The sequence below is a fragment of the Vidua macroura genome, chromosome 7 (genome assembly GCF_024509145.1).
Source record: "Vidua macroura isolate BioBank_ID:100142 chromosome 7, ASM2450914v1, whole genome shotgun sequence".
Taxonomy (NCBI): Eukaryota; Metazoa; Chordata; class Aves; order Passeriformes; family Viduidae; genus Vidua; species Vidua macroura.
The window spans coordinates 29,871,979-29,894,274 of NC_071577.1; the positions used below are offsets into that span (position 1 = coordinate 29,871,979).

The window sequence follows — 22,296 nt, forward strand, 5'->3', positions numbered from 1 at the left end:
TCGCCCACAGTCCCTCCCTTATTTATTGTCAGGGCATGAGTCTTTTCCAACTCACCCCGTATTGTATCATTGCAACTCCATTGATTTCACAGGAACTAATCCTGATTTACAGAGGGTAACTCAGATCAGGCCCCTTTTGACTAAAGCTCTGTGTCTAAAAGAAAAATACCTTCAATCAATCTTCAGGGCTTTAAAACAAAGCACACTTTAAAAATGGCTGTACCAGGAATTCATATCCTGCTTTCCTCTGACTGTAACTATCATTTTGACTTAATAAAATGTGACAGTAAAGTTAAAGGATAAAAGAAAATGCTTCATCTTTCATTTTAAAGGAAAGACATGCCTTTAAAAAAGACTAAAAAAAGGAACCTTCTGCAAAAGCTTTAATTCTTCTGTTCAGGATCTTTTGTGATTGCCACAGTTATGGTTTTATTAGACTGGGACAGCAGAGGCAAGAGGAGCAATGGAAAGATGTGGACATTAAAGTATTCAAAAAAGTACTGGAAGAATAAGGGAAATAAATATAAACATTGTAAAGAAAGACAGCTCAGAAATGTGGCTATGACAGGCTGGCACAAGCAACTCTGCCCTAGAAAACAGAGCTCCAAGGCCAACAAAACTATGGTCCTTTATTCATCTGATGCTCCTCACCCTTCCCTCCCTCTCCAGCTGGAATCCATCCCACCCAACTGGCTCCAAGGGCCATTCCACACTATCGAAGAAAAAGCACAGCTTTTCCCTCTGCCCCTGGCCACATGCACACACTCAGCCCTCAGCTGTGCCCGTGCTGGGGACACGGATCTCTCTTACAGCCAAAACATGGCATGTTGCACTTGCATGTCCAGAGGTCAAATCCCATATGCATTGTTAGACTGGATTTGTGAATACTGAGATTCCCTCACTTATTTACTTTGTGAGGCAAATCTATGGAAGTAGTCAAACTATGGCTGAGATGAGAATCTGTGAAGAGATCTTGTTTTGCTTTAATTAAATCACCCTACAGTCTTCAGAAGATTTGGTGAGCTCACTTGGGATTTCATGGCATTTTCTATTCCAAAGGTCTTGCTCTGGCTGTCACCAGGCTCATGTGTACCCACCTTGTTCAGGGCTTCCCATGGCCTCAACTGCAACATCATCTATGAGTCTCACACTGAACTCGCTCTCACAACACCCCAGGAAGACAAGCCCACATTTCCATACATATAATCCAAGGGTTATCTTCAACCCCTCCTGCAATTCAGCTGCAGGGTGCATCTCAAGTGTGTACAGGCAATATGCTGTCTTGTGGCAGAGCAGAAGCTTGAGCTCCATGCTGACCCCTCTCACAGCTCCTGCCCCAGAGAGTCTGCAGGGCACCACTGGCAGTATCACACTAGGTTTTATATCAGGAATAAAACAATTGAGATTTTGCAACACAGGTCAATTCATTGAAACCCTTCTGTTATCTAGATCTGTATAAATAATTCAGGTAACTCTTTGCAAGGGAGAAATCGGTTTTCCCTAATATACTGTTTGGTTCATGGCTCATGAAGCCTGTAGTGGAGCTGAATAGTAATAGTCTATACTTTGATGTTCTTAGGACTACATTCCACAAAAAATTGACAGTGGGGGCACTTTATTTCTAGGGCTCTTTCTGATTGCTGATCAAAGCCACCCAAGACTGGTCAAGGTCCGAAACCAAGCCCACAAAACGCAATGGGATATTTTCATTCAAAACAGGTAACAGAGACAAAACTCTTAATAATGGTTTAGGATAAAATGAATTGGTTGTTGTCAGGCCACTTCTCTGTGGACTGGCGTAGGCCCTCAGTAAACCATCAGCCACCACCTGGCTACCTGGCAGTCCATTGCTACAAGGTCCTGGAAACAGAACTGTTTCCTCACCTGTACAGGAAGCCCTCCAAAACAAGACCCTATTATAGAGAGGTTCCATTAAATAAAGCTGATTCAACAATAAAAGCCTGTGTAACAGCACCAAATATACTGTACCTCTGGACTCCTGCCAAATCCAGTGGGCATAAATAAATACCTGCTCTGCTGACACTCAGACTTGCTTCTGAGTAGTGCTAACCTGACCACACATTGAGTGTGTCCCCAAGTGCTTCAAGAGGCTCCCCAAAGAGCTCTAGATATTTTTTTTTTTACTGGCTACACTTATATAAAGACATGAGAGGCTTTGTTAGCATTTGTTTGGGGTATGAATTCAGCACTTGAGAAAAGGTGCCTTGGAGTCTGAAGCCTTCTGTTTATTCAAAGACTGTATTTGGCGATGAAGGCTCACACTCATTTATCTCCCTGGTGGTATGCTGCCACTGTTTTCTAGAAAGTGCCTCTACAGAGGAGATGGAAATATCTGCTATTTACTGTTCACAGAATGGCCTCTCTGAGACATGTCAAAGTTTTGTCAAAGAATTACCAAAGTTTAGGTAATTCCTGGACTTGGACTGGCTAGGGAATTATTTTTATGTGTTCCATCTGTGAAACATAGAGATGAAGGCAAAGCCTAACACAACAGCAGAATGTAATGGATGCTATGGTACTTAGCACAACTGCAGTTCAGACAGAACATTTACTGGAGCCTAGCTTTAGAATCAGGAACTCCTGACTCCCAGTCAAAGTCTTTGGATGCTCAGCCAAAAAGAGGAAGAATGTACACAGTCCAAGAGAGGAGCCACCCCAGGGCTCATGGGACAGCAGCAACAGCAGGAATAACTATTCCAGAGGCCCTGCCTGCAAGCAGGGAAGCATACACAAGGCTCAGCACCCCTTGCAGTGCAGTCACCTTTCTCACTGAACATGTGATTTGGAATCCTCTGCATGGGGGCTGTAAATCCAAGGTACCAGACATGCTGTTTACGTGCTGCAAGTATCACACTTACTGCAAATTGTCACCTGGCTGCAAGAGCTCTTTCTGGCTTGAGGTTTGGTTCTCAGCCCATAGACTGATGCCTTGAGCCTGTAGCTGTTACAGAAACACCAACTACAAACTACACAATGTAGTTGGTTTGTAAATGGGCAAATTAGCAGAGCCACAGTCCCCAGGACTACACTGCACAGCCACTGTCATTCCAACATCCTCTTGTGTTTGACAGTCTGGAGACAATCCTCTATTTGCAGTGATTTCCAGACATGTGGTGCTCCTGCTTACAGACCTCCCCACTGCACCTATGATGCTACAATGCTGGAAACTGAGGCAGGACACAGATTTGTCACTCAGTCACTAGTATCTGCAGACAGTTTTAGACATAAACAGAAAGAGGAATTAATTCTTTCTGACTCTTCAAAATGCTTTTGGTATGGGCTTATCTTTTGTCTCACTGTTTAATATGAAAACCATAAGTGTTATTGAATTTTTTGACTTACTAAAGTATTAACCATTGTTTTACTGACACTATTTTTTATTCAGCTCTAATTATAGAGTCTATTGCAGACATTCCATGGAATGTTTAGTAAGGAAGTTAGTGACAATAGTTTCAAATTATATTAAACCTAATACAGGTTGGTAACTCACAAAGTTTCTCTCTTCAACACCGTGACAAGTACAGTCCCCAGATTGTGCCGTGCAGATAGGCAATCCTGATAAACTATGTAACAGTTACTGTGGTGCCCCTGTGTCCACAGAGCTGGGAAAACAACAGAAAGCAGAAAACCAAACCACTTAATTTTCCTCTGACCTAAAGCAATCCCACAATTCAAGTGTCCAGAAGACAAACACCGAGCCATGAAATTATGACACCAACAAACCTCCTGCCTGAGAGTCAGCCGTAACATATGGGCTGGCCTTTTCCAGAGGCTTGTTTTTCCTGTTAAAACCTCTGACACTACCTCCAGCTTCTGCCACCCACTTCCTTCTACTCCATCCAACAAATCCTCTTGCATCACTGACACAGCCCCAAATGCCAGAGTCAAAGGCAGTTGTTGCACATTGCAAACCCAACTCATCCCTCCCAGCAGCTCCTTCCTCCACTGCTGTGATGGAGAAACAGGATGAGAAGAACTTTTAATGCTTGCCCATGCAGGAGAGAGAAACCAGAGCTTGTTTGTTTTGTCAAAGATTTGTGATTACCCAGTGCCACATAACACATAGTCATGGTTTAATTGTAACTCTAGGAGAAGAAGCATAAACCATCCCTGTAGCAAAACTCCAAGTTTCAGCCTGTTTGAAAACAAGAATATGTTTTGCTGCATTGTCTTCTTGGCACAGCACAGCATCATTTATCATACAGAAACCTTTGGCTAGAAAGCATTCAGCCAGCCTCCATATGCCTCAAATGTGAAGAGACAAAACAAGAATTATCAGCCAGACTCTTTTTTTCTTCTGCCATGCTCAGCTTTTCTCATACTTCTTGCAACAGCAGGTACCTGTTGAGTGCCTTACCTCTGTTAAGTGTTCCCCTCATTGGAGCAGCAGGGCTGCTTTGGTCTGTCCCAGCTCTTGCACTGTACTTGGGACTCTGAAAAGCAGGGCTGCTCTTCCCAGATCCTTCTGGCTGCAGGGCAGCACTGCAGAACATACACAGCTCACAAATGACAGGTTATTACCGACTGCTGTGCATGAACAAAATGGGACTGAGTTCTCATCTGCTAAAAACAACAGTGACATTAATTTTGCCACGAAAAATATATGATGATCAACAGTTTCTGAAAAGACAGAGCTGAATTTCCCCCTCCTTCCACACATGCTATGCAACTTCTTGGATACCAGGAGCATGGTACTGTGTTAGCTAACTGAAGCTCACCAGCCTCAGAACACAGGCATTACTATGCTGGGTCATGGAGACATCTTTCTAGAGCTTTCCTCAAAAAGAGTATTTAGGCAAAGGCAAAGTCAAGCAGGAGAGCTGACCTTCAAAAAGGCCTTGGCTGCTTTCTGTTAATGAACTGAACAGTTGTAATTTTCTCTTCCTGCAGATTTACTTTAACTAAACAGTACAGAGTCCTCATCCTGTAGCAGGACTCTCTAAATTCCCAAAGACATCACAGTGATCCAGAATTTAATGCAAATCCAATGATCTACAACTTAGCTAAGAAATTTCATTCTGGAATAAAAGGGAAGAATATTTGAGACTGAAAGCTGGGATCCTCCTCTGCACTTATGCTTTTGACCATCAGATGTCCAGCCAAGATTGGGTATCTGAATATTTTCTCACCAGGCAGGAGAAGCAGCCTGCCAGAGGACACCCCAGCCCTGGGGTGTCAGCTCTTTACCTCAGAAATGCTTTAAAACACCCAAACAATCCCTTAGACAGAAACTTCATCATAATCTTCCAGAGGCAGGGTCTGAGCAAGCATTTGGGAGATGAAATAATTTTAATACAGTCTGAGGCCAGCCTTCCTAGAGAAGATGAATTATTTGTAATGAATTCCAATCACATGGTGCTCCAGCCCCCACACCTTCATCCTGCATATATAACCAAATTAGTTTAGGAGATGTAAGTTATTCAGGGACTTAGCTGTTCAGTCTGGCCTTGGAGGAGTTGCTCTCATTATGGCTTTTATGCAAATTCTGTCCTCCAAATCTCTTCTGAATCAATTATTACTAGATTAATTTAAACATGTCCACCTGGGGTGCCTGTATATCATGTGCCTCATGTTAAAAAGTAAAAAGGATGATAATGAATTCAGGAGGTGACTGAAACAGATTCCTGCTTTGTGGAAATGTGACCTTTTTGCATAATGTCGTAAAAGAAAGTAGTTCCTTCAAGAAACATGGCAGATAGGGCCGTTCGTTGGATCAGCTGGGCTTTCAATCACTCTTTGGAAATTAGCATGATACAATAAAAAATTAATAAGAAATTTAAAAAAATATCACTTTAATGCTCCAGACTATTAAAGTCTTTGATGGACTACTAATTGAAATGTAATGCTTAATTTTAAGCAATGCCATTTTATTAATGGTAAAAACTTGAATTAATGTCATTAACCAATGTTAATATTACAAATCCCCTGAGGGATAACAAAGCAATTATGTTATTCACAGAACTGAAAGGGGGAAAAAGATGTAATCTGTACATGACTGCACTAAGGCAGAAGAGACTGCTTCCATCTGCATTTCCTCTGCTGAGAAAGGGGGTTTGTTTGTTTTTTTGAGCAAAGAGGAGGGAGAGGAAGAGAAGAACTTGTGCTAAGTTAATTACTGCTGATTTTCAGGCACTTAATAGCTAGGAAATTATTCTGTTACTCAAACACCATACTGTGGGGACCCTGGAAAAATAATTTGGGAATGAGAAATTGATTACAAACCCTCCTTCTTGGAGGTCTCCCCTGTGTGTGCTTGGCTGCTAACACATGAACTAACAGCCTTCACCTGATGGAAAAGCTTGATGCAAATATGCAGCCCTACACCTGGCAGCAAATGGCTTTATGAAGCTGTGCTAGATTGTATCTGCCAGGGATCACCAAGGAGAACACCTTCTGCACTACTGAGTGCCCTCAATTTCATGTAAGGGCAGGTGCTTTTATTTTATATAGTTTAGCAAGTTCAGCATCTTGTCAGATCCACTGCTCATACAGCAGGGGAGATGGGGTTAGACTTAATTAAAGCACCAAAACCAATGCTCTTGATAACTGGCAGAAGTCACATTGCCAGAGGGAGTAAGAACTTTGTATGGTGCTGTTATAATACTGCATTTAATCCATAAATAACCATGTTTGACATAAACCCTGGATTAAGTATTTTTTTATTGTCTGGCTCATAATTCAGAGACAATGGGGAGATTCAGCAAGCCAGACCATGAAGAATTCCCCAAGGAGCTACAAACCTTTTTATTGCTAAGGATCCCAAAGGCTTTTGCTTTTTATTTACAAAAAGTGAAAGTACTGCAATGCACCCAACATACCATTGTCAAAATCCAAATGCCTCCTTCAGTGTGCACTTTTCAATGCAACCAGTCAAATGTGTCACAAATTCACAAACAGTATTAACCCATGGGAAGAGATACAATAATTAATTTCCTCTGTTGCATGTAACAAGACAATGCTCTGGTGTAAACCAGCACTGAGGATGCTCAGGAGGTTCTTCTGAGACTATCCTGCCAAGCACTTTCTAAAAATTAGGTTTCTTTGCAAAAAAAACCAAAAGCACTGACACTAATTACTACCATACTTCCTATTTATGTTGCATAGGATGTAAAACCTCAATACCAACTCAAAATAAATTAATTGGAAAAAAAAAAAAAAAAAACCTAAGGCTATCAAGGGAATGAGAATCTATGTCTAAACCTGGCTGGACAGAATAACATTGATTCATACTTGGTGGCTGGGACCAGAGTGTCTTTCTTTGTAGCCCAATCACAGAACACCCAGGTGCCTCTTTATGTTTCTGTTCAGGATAAAAATACAGCTATAAAACACGAGATTTGAGTATTTTACTTAAATTGATATATTACTTAGCAATCATATTATGAATGGCAGAACAAGCAAGGGGAAGAATTACTGCAAGGTTTCCACTCTGCTTACCAATGAGGTCGTGCACGTGGCAGGCTTCAGTCTGTGGAGCAGGTTATGCTCGACAGCATGATAGCTCTTCTCCGGCAAATTTGCAAATCATTGCATTTTCGTCTCCCAGCAATGGTTCCTCTTACCTCTTGTCTCCCCCATCTCCTCAAAGAATAACATGAAACCTCCTTTGTAGTATCTCCATTCCGTCACTCTTCCATTTTCTCTTCCAACTCCCCACTCCCAATTTGAAAACGAGAGAGGGGAAGCCACTGAAGACACCAAGGTCAAGGCGGAGCGAGACAAAGTCAAATTCATGCAATCATTTAACACTACACGCCATCAGACCATTACAGAGACATGAGATGTTATGGATTGCAGCTTAATAGATGGCAATAGAGGATGATGGGGGAGAGGAGAAGAGAAAAATGTTCCTTCTGGGCTGAGACTTGCTGATTAAAGTGCACGAGTGGGCAGGGGACAGCATTTGTGTTCATAAAGCTGAGTCTTACCTCTCGATATTAATGGACACACCATTGTCGCCAGACGCAATGTTTTGTTATTGCGTGATTAATTGAGAGTCAAACGCAATGACATATTACAGGCAGGATAAAGCTGTCACTGGAAAGCAATTCTTCACAGTAATTCCTGCCAGTCTCTACAGTCTGAAATTGCATACCTCGTTACAGACGACCCCTCAAGCACAAATGCATTACATATCTTTATATAAATAACAGTGACTAACAACGACAGTCTGAGGTAATCTCTGTGGGATGTGAAATAGGGAAAAAGGTAAGGCAGAGAAATTGCCTTCAAATATTAGTAAGCTTGTCTGTGCTAATCCCCATCAAATGAACCATTTCTCTTTTCCTTTAAAATAAAAACTGTTCCTGCTGGAGACACAGAAAGTATGATAAAAGGACATGTTGTGACATAAATGACAACTAGAAGCCTTACTTCTTCAAAAGGCCACTAGTTCTAAATCTTAAAAATGTATCTTGATCAAGACTAATTAAACTTCGACACAGTCGCTTTATCACTTACTTAGGTCAGTAAGTATCAGTAACTGGTCCAGCTCACTTTTTTAAAGCCACCAGATCAAAGACTCTTTTACATTTCTTTTGGCAGCAGCAAGAAGATATCAAATCATTAATTTTCTTCATGCATTTTATTTCAGTCAGAATCACTGCATTCAAAATACAATGCAGGGGAAAAAAAATTGACGTTGCTCAAGGGAAAGGAACAGCCCAGGGGAATACAGGTGCCCAGGAAAACCGGCTTGCGTCACTCATGCTCTGTGTATGACAAATTCCTGGCTGTATTGCCAGGAGTGGCACACAGTTGCCTGATCTCCAGCTGGCATTCAGCATTTCCCATACCAATGGCTAATGGTCAGATCTGCTGCAGTGCTCTTTTCTTCTTGTCTGATTGGAGCCAATACCCCACAACTCGAGTGAGCAATATTTTAAAGACTCACCATCAGATAGGGTGGCATCAACCAAAACCAACAGTACCTTCTCTTTGACAAGCCCTCCATTAAAGAGTTCCATTTCACACCACCACTGCGACACAGTTTTAAGCCATTTCAAGCTCAACCGCTTGGACTTTCTATTACCAACCACTTGTAAACTAATGAAAAGTCATGCAAAGGTCTTTACCTGCTGGGAAGATGTTCTCTACCTCCTCAGAAGACAGGCTCTTGCAGTCTCTCTTAAATCTGCCACTGACAGGAGCCAAGAGAAATGGGGACAGGAAAACACAAAGCCTGGGCTGTCCTGTGGCCTGGAGGCAAATAGCAATTTCTGTCTTCACCTAACCCAACCAGAGCCCTGCAAGAGAGTAGATCTGTGTCCACTGGCCTTTTTAACAGCCCCTTAATGACCGTTAACTTTTTTCAGCCAGCCATTGATTCTAATGGCATGTGCATTCACACACAATAATACCTCAGACGCCCTTCATTAATTTACCATGCATAATTTCTCTGAAAGCTTTTGCCAATAGAATACCCCTAAACTGACTCACTAACTCATGAAGATAAAGCACTTTCTGTGTGAAACCATTATGCAGATGCACAGCATTCTACTCAAATAAGTTAAAAAGTAGGTATTGTTCCGTGTCTACCCATTTTTTGGACACAGCAAAGTACCAGGGCTTGAAAATGTAAAGCTGCTGCTGGAGTATCCGGTGTGACAATGAATATGTAAGATACTCCAGGCTGAAGAAAGAACAAGAAGAAAAAAGGCAAATTATATGAAAAAGCCTTTCTGCTGTTAAGTTCCTGAAATCTTTTACAAATTTCAACAATGGGAAGTCCTAAAAGCGAAAGGCTGTTAAAACACCAAAGGAAAATACAGCAATATAGATATTCACAGGCCTAGGTCCATTCATCCGGAGAGAGGGTGGGGGAAGATCCAGCAAAGGGAGTGTATTAGAAACAAACCATCCCACAGAACCAGGGTTTAGAGCTGTCAGGAGCTACAGTGCTGCCGTTAGCCTTGCAGTAAATTATGGAGCTGTCAGCATTTTCCCATTATAAATCTCTCGAGCCTCCTCTTATGTACACTAATGTAAGATTCAGACCTCAGTCCCATGGTGGCAATGATGTTGCAGACAAAAGCATCACAGACCCCCTTTGGAAATATAAGACCCATAAATATAACCTGTGGTCTTATAAACTCTAGAAGATGTTGGTTGTAGGGAATAAAAAAAAAGGCCTTTGTTTCTTTTTTCATAAATTACAATTAGTTTGTTTTTAAACAAAGTCAGAGGATGAGAAGTGAAGAGCTGATTGAAAAGGTGATCAGGAATAGGATCCTCTTTTGCACTACATGCAAGTCTTCTATCAACTTGCAAGTTTCTCATCCCTTTCTGGAGGACTGGTCACAGAGCCCATGAACACTGAGACTCCAGTTCCACTTCCTATAACTTCCTTCCACTGAGACTTCCACTTCCTATAACCTTTCCAAGGTTATAGTTGCTGTCCTAGCTCATGTAAAAAAAAAACACCTTCCACAGACAGTCACATGTGAGGCCCTGTAATATTAAATTTGGAGGTAAAATAAAGATTAAAATAAAATTAGATCTGAAAATTTAATCTGTCTCAAATTCATGAGTTGTGGGACTCAGGGTTTTGGTTTCTCATCAATGAGTAGTGAACCACTTGCAGGGAGTTCAGAAGCCACAGAGCAGGTGGATTAGGAGCAGAGCTCTTCAAAAATTCTCCATTAACAGCAAGCCTCATTTTTAAGAAATTGGATTTTTTGTTGTTATTTCAGGATATAGACTGCAAAAGACGCCCCGTGTACTTCTGTGCAAAAAAAAAAAAAAAAAAAGATAATTAAGACTGGCAGTATATGTGGGGGCAATGTGCTCACATGGAGATACTTTAAGTGAAAACCACCAGGAGGATTTTGGCAACATTGATTTAGTACAAAGGATATAAGCCATTGTCAGCATAAAGGTAATGAAAACTAAGGGAAAACACCTCTGCCTGGAGTTAGTATCGTTAAAAACCATTAATATTGCCACTAATTATACACATTTAACTACAGCTCTGCCTGGAACTGTAACATCACAACATGCCAATAAACTGTCTAGGGAGTAACAGACTGCTTCAAATGTCCCTAAATATGTGTTTACAGATGATAAGGGGAAAAGTGATTTATCACACTTGAAGAGGAGCATCTTCCCTCTCCTCTCTTTATTTTTTTCTATATTTACCTTGCTGCAAACACCAAGCTCTTCCTCCATGCTCTTGAGGCCAGCCTGGGATGCTGAGCCTGACCTGTCAAACTGGGCAGACTTGGGCAGGGGCTACAGCTCTCCAGTTACTCAGGGGCCAGTAGTAAATCTCAGCAGCACATACATGCCTGTACTAGGCATCAAGTAGTGCATATGCTGGAGGATTTGGGACTGCAAGCAGTCTGTCTGCTCCAGATAAAGTAATGACTCAAACACAAGGCAGGAGACACTTGAGGCTCCCCGTGCGTGCGACAGCCCAGTAGAGTTACAGCCACCCCCAGCCCTCCGTTCAACAGGAATAGCAAATCACTCCTCATGTTTTGCTAACCCTTTAGCAGTGTTTCCATACAATACCATCCTTTGCTCCTGGCTTGTGTATTGTAGGAAAAAAAGTAGGACAATGATTCCCTTCTTAATTTCTGATTTTTACTTTTTTTTTTTTAACTGTATAGGGTATTTTACTGAAATCTTGCCGTATATGTGCTTTTGAAGTAACCAGCATAGCACTCTGCTTCAGAGAGAATATATAACAGCAGAATAAAATTCTATCCATATGTCCAAAATACAAGGGGTTCACAGTAGAGCTGGCAAATGGTGTAATTAATCCTGACTGCATTTCAGCAAAGACAAATCTAGAAATAATGTACAATTTCTCTCTTTGTGAATTGCCACTTGAGAAAACTCCCTGCTTTGTATCATATATACCCAAAGCAAATTTTGGAGATTGTTTACAATAAATCAAATTTGGGACAGTGTTTGACTGATGAAATTTCAAACACCATCTCTTTATTCTTTGAGTGCTCCTTTTATAATGTCAAGTTAACAGAAAAAACACAGCGGATACACAGACGCCAGACACATTCAAAGGTTTCCATCTGGGCTTTAATTACTATCACAGTTGCCTCACTAAATTGAATACGTTCCTCCTCCTCCTAAGGGCTTTGCCTTGTATCTGATTTAGCTTGCTTTGCCTTGATGAACAAAATCTGGTATAATCATTTTCTATGATGCCCCTGAGGAGCATCATCCCATGTATAAACTTGTTGCCCTGTAAGTCAGATTTTTACATTTCTCTCTTCAGACATTATCCTGAACTGTAGTGATAGATTTTTTTTTCCTTCAGGAAATTATTTTGGATAAGTTCTAAAGCAGATTTTCTCCAAAAGCCACAATTAGATTACATTAAGTCACTATTGTTATTGTACAATTAAAAAAGAGGCAACATGTCCAAACCACTTCTTCCAAATGCAGAAGACAAACAAACCCCCCTTTCTCCCTCTCCACACAGCATCACCTGTTCCTGACCCCACTGACCAGTTCATTATTGCTTTCAGATGGTAATTAGTGAGGCCAGACAGCCTGAGCTTTGCCATTTCTCCTGACCTGTTAGGCTTGGCCTCCCTCAGTTATTATCAGTGTCTTTCTCTAGGTGTTCTCAGAGAGCAGGAAAGTGTGTGCCATCTGTTTAAGCTCTCCTGATTTGAACGGTTAAATAAAAACACATAACATCATCCACAAAAATGCCATTGTTAGGGTTCTGCAGCAGGCTCTGAACCCTTTATAATTAACTGCAGAACTACTTGTTGGTTTCCAATAAGGTCATTCTTTCAGTAATCAGAGGTGGTCCCAGGAGGTAGTACATAAATAGCCTATATTGAAGCCTAAATTGGGCTAACTCAGAACTTCCTGTACTCTTCACTGCAAATAAAGCAAATATTTATAGACTCTTGTAATCTTTGAGGTTCCTACCTAAGAATTAGCATCAGAGCAGCTCTTTTTGCTCATGGTAGATCAGAATCCTAGCAAATGCCAGGATTTTCAAGAAAGAGATTATCAAGAAAGCTCAGATTCCTCAGTGTATTATTTTTATTTAAAACTCCCTCACTACCATTTAGATATAAAAATAAAATAAAATAAAATAAAATAAAATAAAATAAAATAAAATAAAATAAAATAATTAATTCAAAAGGAAGATGAAAACAGACTTTGAAGGAAAACATCCCTCTGTTAAAATATTGTTAATTCATATTGCTACAGACTTGGAACATCTGGCTTCTATTCTGGGTTCTGCCACTGACTCCCTCTGTAGCCTCAGGCAAGTCCTTTCAGCTCTAAGTCTCCATTTTTTCTTTCTTTGCAAGCAAGTAAGAGTTTTCCTTAATTCTCCCCTTTACTTTCTGTCTTGACCACCCAGACCCATACACAATTTTAAAGAAGGCAAGTATTAACACTTCTCACTGGATGCACCAAATAAGTAGACACTTCTCTGAAGGATGGAGGCTCTGGACTGTAAATACCTTGGGGTAAAGACCATCTCCTAACATTTGTGAACTCTTCTGTTTTTAGAGAATTTAGAGAAGGCTAATGTTATTCTGTAGGAGTTTCTGGAAGCAGCTGGCTGAGTTTCTGCTGGAATCATCACTTTAAACATTGTTGGGATGTCATTGTTTTATTCAGAGGTGTCAGAACGCCTAGAGCTTTGGCCAGCCATCTTCTCTCATTAGTAATTTTTACACAAGTCTAAATAAATGTGTTTGTACTGTGCCCAAAGTAATGCAGCTCCTGTGTGCCACATTAACACAGCTAATAAATAAAAAATCCTATTCATGATATTCTTACACCAAGCCAGCAGTAGAAAATGGCCACTCATCAGGGAAGTGGGAAGCATTAGTGGCTGGGGTGGATGGTGTCAGCAAACAGGCTCCAGCTGGAACAGCAAGCAACTTTATCAATTATTTTCAATAGCAAACTGCATTTCCTTGCCCCTCTACCCCCTCATAGAGAAGGTCTGGTGAAAAGCATTGTACCCATTTATCCTTAGCAAGCTCTTGAGCCAGCAAGCCCCTTTGTTACATTCTGGCCTGGAAACTGAGACCTGAATGATCTATGCTGTACGGCTGCTGCCTCTGCACAGTGCAGGAAGAATGATACCAATGGGCAGTGAAGAATACTCCTTCCTCAATAGCTGCCACCAACATGCTAGATACTTTTCAAATACACAACATACAGCCTAAAAGTGCTATCAAAGAGCTCCCAGGCACCACTGGAACACAAATTAACACACAGGAGAACGTCTCTGTGAATACATCAATGGAACTCCATGCCTCATGTCTGGACTGCACCCAGCTGTGGTGCAGCTTCCTTACATCTCCTTATCACTATCAATCCATCTTACCTGGAATGATAAAATGATCTCATTTCACAAGAAAGTGTTTTAGAACAGAGACTTGACTTTAGAGACAAACATAATTAACTATCATAGCATGTATACACATTTTCCCCTAGAAAAATAGAATTTCGGACTAATCAGATTATTTATTTCTTCCAGGTAGCATGATTAATGGTTTTCCCATTTCACAGAATAAACATAGTTGAGCAAGCATTCCAGAACCACAGTATCCCATTGAATTCCCCCAGCCTGTGGGCTTACAGAGCAAAGGCTCCCATCTCTTTCAGCCAGGAAATGAGCTCCTGTCCTTTTAGGACTGGGTACTACCAATACAAATAATCCTGTATCATCTTACTCAGATGCACTGAGTCTTTGATAGAAGCAATTCCATGAACAGTCTGCAGAAACTCCCCCTCTCTGCAGTCCCAGTTCAGAGCTCTTTATTTCCAATGCCTTTTTCTTCACCTCTCTTTTTCCTCAGATCAGCCAAGCTTCCAGGCTCAGACAATTACATTTTTTCCAGAGCAATGGAGCTAATGTTACTCCCAACAAAGTTCAAGAGATTTACAACAATATTCATGGCCAAGAAGACACTTGACAGAGGAGAAAGATGGTGCCTTCCTAACCACCAGGCTTGCAAAAATCCAAAACAAGAAATCATTTGCTTGTGCTCGTAGAAAATAATACTGTACTGTGATTTTAAAAAGAGAACTACTGAAATCTTGGATTGCTAAAAGCAGCCTTCTATGAATCCTGGGTGGTTCACTATGAAGACGACAGTTGCCCTAGAAACCTCATAAACTGGAGTGGCAGAAAACTGAAGTAGATGAGATCTGTCAGAAAAAGTTTGGCACCATCAAACCAATGCTTTGAAAGCATAAAAATGACTAATTGTCTGTGTTTTCTTTGCCACATCAGACAAAAGGCTTTCCTGGCAGTGAGGGACAGATTTCTGAGCTATGTTTTGCTATTCACTCATCTGCTTAAATTTTGAGTGTAGGATTTAAAGCTTGTTTTAAAAAATTTAAAAGCTTCTTTTATTCAAATGAAAGCTAAGTAAGTAATGGGTTTGTGTTCTTTCCCCTTCTCTTCCAAAGGCCTTAGTTCAGATAACCTTCTGAAAAAGACTGGTGTCTTGCTGGTCCTAAACCTTACTCAACCCCACCATAAAGACACCACCTAACTCAGCCCAGGTCTTATTTTATGAACAGAAGATTATCAAGAAAAAAAAAAAAATTGGAGGTCTGATCTGTGATGCATTGATGCACCAACCTTACTTTGAACAGATTCTGACTTGTCATATCAAATTTACAGAATCATAGAATCATCTTGGTTGGAAAAGACCTCCAAGATCAAGTCCAACCATTTACCCAGCACTGTCAAGGACACCACTAAACCATGTCCCCAAGTGCCACATCTACAGGTCTTTTAAACCCTTCTAGGGATGATGACTCAACCACTTTCCTGGGCAGCCTGTTCCAGTGTTTGACAACCCTTCCAGAGAAGAAATTTTTCCCAATATCCAATCTAAACATCCCCTGACACAAATTCAGGCTCTTGCCTCTTGTCCTAAGACTTGCAGCTTGCAAGAAGAGACCCACCCTCACCTTACCACAGCTTCCTTTCAGGTTGTATATAGAGAGCAACAAGGTCTCCCCAAAGCCTCCTTTTATCCAGCCTAAAGAACCTGAGTTTGCTCAACCACTCCCGGTAAAGACTTGTACTCTAGATTAACTACTCAAGGTAGTGACTTTTGCCAAGCCCGCTAATCCTGATTTCTCATCTACAGTAAATACACAACAACACTGAAAAAGAGAAGGTTGAGTTCAAAAAGAAAAAAACCCTTCATTATAAAGTATTTAGACTTGTGTTTCCTTATTTGGCCTCTTCGTTTCTCATTCCTTTTCCCTCCCTTTAACTGGCCAGCTGCCAATAGAAAAGAAGAGATAAGCAACAAAAATTGATTATAAGCAATAAAAGGAATTTTAAACTTTCTTAAGGACTGAGCCAGAGCAGGAGGGAAAACTGAGGAACTCTGGACTTGCTACACTCTTCTTCATGGATCCCAAGTGATGCCAGTGTATTTGTGCAAGCAGCACACAAGCAAACAGCACAACTGTTGGCATTCTCTCTGCGCACAGGGAAGCAATTTTCCCCTTTCATTTATTATTCAAAACTTGCTGCAGCCATTCTGCAAATTCAGTGTATCTCCTTCAATGCAACAATGAGATTGAGATGCAGATTCTTTCCCTTGTGTTGTTTGTGGTGTTGGTTTTTTTTTCCCTTGAATACTTAGAATGCTGGATATGGGTTTTCTTTCTACTTAAATTTCTCTTTTCAATTTGGAGATGATTTAAACTATGCAGGATGCAGACAGGCAACAAGTAAGAATTTCTTGCTCTGATCCATGCCTTCTCTTCCAGTCAAGCCTGCAAAAATAACCCTTGAATCCTCAACATGGACACATCACTTCGAATTTAGAGAAGAGATAGCCCCAACTCTCCCAAAAATGGTTTGGGTTTTGAATGGCTTCAGAGAAAATGCTGTCTCCTTTTCCTCTCTACACTAATTAGTACAAACCATAGTCAACTCCTTTGCAAAAAAGCAAACATTTAACACTAATAGCCATTATCATTAGTAACTCCCTGCTTTTGAAAAAAGCCCTTGACTGCAATCCCCAATATTTATTCTCACTTGATGTTAAGATGACAGATTTGCCAACCAGCTTGGAGGTGAAATAACATCAGTGGGCCACCTGCTCCCTTGAAGTTTAGCTTTAATAATGCAATGCAATATCATAAGATGAAGTCATCTGATGCAATTGATGCAGGAGGAAGATGTAGATTTTGTCACTCTCTGAAAATTTTGATTTAGGCACCAAAATAATCTGTATTGTTGTGCTCCTACATATCCAAACTAAACAGAGCAAAGTTAGAGCCATCCCTGGTGTAAGCCTTGGCTTGGCATGGACCCAAAAAAATAAGAGCATAGATTTCTTCCCACAGTGCAGGGTTGGCAGCCACCCTGCATTCCTTCTCCAGATAAAGTGGAATATCTTTGTTTTGCTTTGAGAAGTTAATCATTTTATCATTGAGGCTTCATAACATACTGCATAGGAGTGTCTCTGGACAATATCCATCCTGTGGATGGTTGGTTACCTGTTCACTCACTACAGCAGCACTTCAGTTTCTGCACTGTCAGGGCTGTGCGACACAAATCGGATTTCATTTCAATATTGCATCAATGCCATACCCTGAACACGAAACACCTGTTTGTACACAACATGTTAGGAGCCAGATTGCACAGCTGTATTCAGTCCAAGGCCTCTGACAAGAGCAGAAATGTACCATCCACATCAGCAGATCGATTGCCTGGTCCAGGTCTGATTTTAGGGGCAGGACTGCTCAGCAAAAACTCTGGATTTGAATCTAACACAGTCTGGGTGGTTCTTCTAACCTTTGTGAACACTAACTTGCTTTTTGGTGATGTGGTGCTTAGATTCCCTGCTCACTTTACCAAAATATCTTAGTTACTTAAATTTGTGAAATGCATTGAGGTTTTAGGGTGAAACAGGTTGCAGGGAGTCAGAGCATTGCTGCAGATTTGATCAAATGTGCTGTATATACACTATGGGGAATGCTACAGTTCTACCAGTATAGAATGCTAGCAGACTTCTGCCCTTTGTACCTTGATATGATTGGCATGATATAGAGGACTAAGTTTCAGAGGAAAATTTAGTAGTATAAGCCCTGTCATCCCAGCCTGGCTATCTGCATGACTTATGTGAGTTATTGCAGTAACCCACCTCCAACATTCACAGTTCTAGTGAAGATTATCACTCCTGTTAAAAAGATACCAAGTCCCTTGTTCCCACTAGTGGGAAATCCTTTTAGGAAAAATTGTGAAGCTTTAGACTGTCTGCTTTGTAACCTAGAAAGCAGGAGACCCTACCAAATAAATGTGTAAGCCTGGGTTCTTCACCATTAATTAGGCTGGGATGAAAGCCGTGCTTTTCATACATAGCCTAATATATTAAATGTGAGGGTCTTGACAGTGAAATCAGCTCCAGGTTTAAATCAGAAAGCAGAAAATCCCTGTGTAATTTCAGTGGTGCTACTTCACTGAATAAAAGTTTACACCAAATTCAGGTCAACTCAATGCCACCTGCATTGGCTGGTATGACATGCAATGGGTGAGAATTTCTTTGCCAGGAGCAGGCACCTGCAGAACTTTTTTCTACCTTTTTTCCTACCTGCAGGGGAACGGAACTGATCATTGACAGAGTTTGAAATACACCCGAGTATCATCTAGGCAGAGCCTCTATAACAACAGAGCATTACCAGTTACAGGGGCTCATGTTTTTCTTCCTCCTCCATTGAATAGGCTGCTAAATGAACAAAATCAATTTGATCTCACACATCTAACTACCATATTAGAAAACATTTCAAGAGCAGCTGCTGCCTACCTACAACTCTCTAATTCCAGCCCAAACAATCTGTTTCCCAGTTGTGGGAGAGCAATCCACAAAAGGACCCAACAATCAGAGTCAGCAGAGAGGCGACGTTGTGCCTCCGTCTCTGGGATGCAGCTAATTACAAAGGACAATTATTATAATTAATGCCAGTAGATGTGGCCAAGTCTCCCTGCAACTGCTGTGCGGAATTTCTACCCCTACTTCAACCAAAAACCATCTGTCAGACAGGAAAAGAACAAAATAAAACCCCTCCTTGCCAAAGATTCTCAGTAAAATGCTTTATTGCTGCTAACCTGGCAGTAACAGGGAGATCACACAAGTTTCAAATAGGAACCACACTGAGAAGTGAAAATCCCTGACTTCATATTCTCTGCCCCATCACGTAAACAGTCCATTGATTTATGCAGCAAGAGGCTGTTGCTGGAGAGGTTCAGGGACGGATAAGTTACACACTCCTGTTTGTCATGAGCTGGTTTGTTTTGTATAGAAGCAGAGATCAGCTGGAGAAAATGGACTGGAAATGCTGCTGCTGCAGAGCTCTGTCAAGGTAGTGAGTTATGCAAACGCCACTTGATACTGACCATTTGCGCATTTAAATTTTCTTATCCTTGCACCTTAGTGACCACTTGAAAGGCAATAGGAATAAGGACAAATTATGAAAGTAGATATATCATGCTCCTGACTGATCCGTGCACATACTGTTAAAAGAATTTGGCTATGCATGAAATTTGTTGACTATGTCAGGCTTCTTTCTGTGCAACACACAATGTCCACACAATTGTCTGTCATGGTGATCTGATTTCTTCTGAGCAGATCTCCTCTTGCTGCTGTGCTGCAGGTGAGCTCTTGTCAAAAATTATGCCCCCCCCCCCCCCCCCAGTGATCTCTTTATCTCTTGCTTCAGGCTAGATATTGGCACCCAGACCACTTTAAGAAATTTGGTGATGGCACTCAAGCATACCTGAACCAGCTGAGACTGTCACACACTCAAGCACATGTTGTCCACTAGAGAAAAAAGAAAATGGCCAAGACAAAAGCGTTACAAAACAGGAGTGTTTTCAAAAGTGCTACATAGTGAATAATATTGGGTTTTTTTTCTTCCCAAAGGGTAATTCTTAGTGGCATACTAAACTAATAGCTTAAAAAGTTTCAATACTACCTTCTTCTGGACAGTCATAATGCTGCTGGAAAGACTCAGACTCACAGCACATAGTAACACATTAACACTGCCTGGTGGGCAGGCTCCAAAGAGTTGAAAACGCACAACTAGAGTCTGCTGAAGAGATACCTGCAGAAGAATCCACAGCCGTTCACTTCCACCAAGTTATTACAAGATCAAAGAGGATGTGAATTGGGGCTAGCACGGCTGGAACACCTGGTTCAGCTCCTAGCTCTGCAAGAGGTAACTTACTCAATTTAATGCAGGCAGATAGATATGGGCAACTTACTAGTATTTGCAAAAATATCTGAGGATATATTTCTATTCATCCCTGTTACTGAAATAATTATTGAAATAGATTTCTGCTGTCTGCAGTGCCTCATGGGTCAGAGTTAAGGTGTCTTTGCAGGATATTTCTGTCCAGGTGCACTGAATTACATACATGCATTGATCTGAGCTGAATGAAGATTTGTTCTTCCAAGTGCTTGTTGTACTGCTATGCAACATTCAACATAAGTTAATTAAAAACTGCTTAGTAGTCTTCACACATCGGCTAATGGTGAATACATTTGTAAAACCAAAACCATTACACAGGACAGTTGCTTTGAGCTGGAATGTACACATGTAGGTTTGTGACATACTAAAGAAAGATGAAATATTACTATTTAATTTAAACACTTTCAGAGTCATGACAATTATGTATTTTTCAGCCCCTTTAAAATGTTTGTCTTATTTTTCATCAATATTTAATTATTCTCTTGTAAATGGTTAGCTCTAAAAGAGAATAAAAGGCTACAAAGGAATAACAAAAGCAATTCATAACTTTCAACAAAAATAATCTATGTCTTCCAGCTAAGTAAACCAAGCTCTTTTATTACATAATGTGGGTAAGACAATGTTTATTCTAAGGATTTAAATGTAAAAGTGTTCACAAAAATCTAACTTGTCCTTTTACATCTGAAATAACTCTTGCTCAGATTAGTCAGAGAAAATAATCTTAGCTGTTAAAAGAAAACATCTGAAGCAGTTTTGTCATCATGCTAGGGGTTCAAATGTTGGTATATGCTTTTTTAGTATCTAAAATTACTTCTGTTTTCATATTGATTTCTGGAACATCAATGAGGAAACAATCTTTGTATCAGTGGCGGGAATCCCCTGAACTACTTGAGCCTGACGAGAGGAGATAAATAGAGATATCCAAATCAAGGAAAGTACTTTAATGTAATAACTAAACACGTGGTGCAGTGACTGTTTTTAAACCCACCTTCTTGTCAGATAACATACTCATAAATCCATCAGCAACAGGTCACTGCTGGTCCCTCTGGGGTACAAATGTAATTGAAACCTCACAGGCACTGAAGAGCTGTTGTTTTTCTATGTTTAAGAGGCTAGAGAGGTTAGACTCAACTGCACTAATAGATCAGATCAGGCTGGCATTTATACCACCACTGTCTAACTGAAAAGCTCCTTGTAAGTCTGCAGAGAAATGTTTTGCTTCTGATTTGCACCAACTTGCTGTACACACACCCAAACAGCTCAGCTGTGAGAGTCAGGGGAGACGAGCCTTTGGAAGAATATATAAAGAATCAGTTAAAGGTGCTTAACATCTGTTAACTTAACTACATTAGGTATCATCAGTCACATTTGATTCTACTTCTCATTGGTGTTTTTCTTTACCCCTCTATCCTCTTTCCACTATTTTTATTCAAATGGGTGAAGACAGTAGATGAAATGTTAAAATGATTTAGGATTCAGCTGTAAGAAGAATGTATAAGTAACATTAAGAGTCTGATTTCAGTGTAAGATGGGATATTTGGATAAATCAGATATCCCAGAGCAATTCAGCAGCTTGGAATTGCTGATTAAAGAATGATCTGCTATTCTCTCCCTAGAATGGTGAAACACTGTTCATGCAGCTGACCTAGGTATGTTCTTATAATTTCTTTCTCTGTTCTTTCTTTTTCATATAATTTTTTGAAAATTGCCTTTTTAATTTTTTTAAGCATAATTTTGTACCAGGTGCTGCAGACTCTAATGGAACTGCAAGACTGCAGCACAGTGTAGACAAACGTGGGCCAGGTCTCATCTAGCTACATCTGGAGGGGAAGGCAGCTGAGCTGAGACACACAGACATCAGCACAGGTTAGCCACCAAATTCAGGCACTTCAGCACAGGCTGACTTCTGCATTACTGCTGCCTTATTGATGCAGATTCTCTGAATGGCAAAGTTCTCAGAAGACCAGAATAAAAGAGTTCCACGTTGAGGGCAACAGGCGTTGTATTGCCATGGTGCTGATGGAGTTTTCTACAGGGGAC

At 40.7% G+C, this 22,296-nt stretch overlaps 1 protein-coding gene across 6 annotated transcripts in view; it reads right to left on the reverse strand.

The window, feature by feature from the left end:
- The window catches only part of SEMA5B (semaphorin 5B), a 277,696-nt gene that overhangs the window by 135,133 nt on the left and 120,267 nt on the right, over positions 1-22,296 (reverse strand). For 3 of the 6 annotated variants that reach the window (XM_053982601.1, XM_053982605.1, XM_053982606.1), the window contains exon 1: positions 9,096-9,282. The exons of 2 other annotated variants lie outside the window; for them this stretch is intronic. The gene's annotated coding sequence lies outside the window, so the exon portion shown is untranslated. Of the gene's footprint in view, positions 1-4,378; positions 4,442-9,095; positions 9,283-22,296 lie in introns of those variants that run through there. One more of the 6 variants, XM_053982604.1, reaches the window with a different exon arrangement.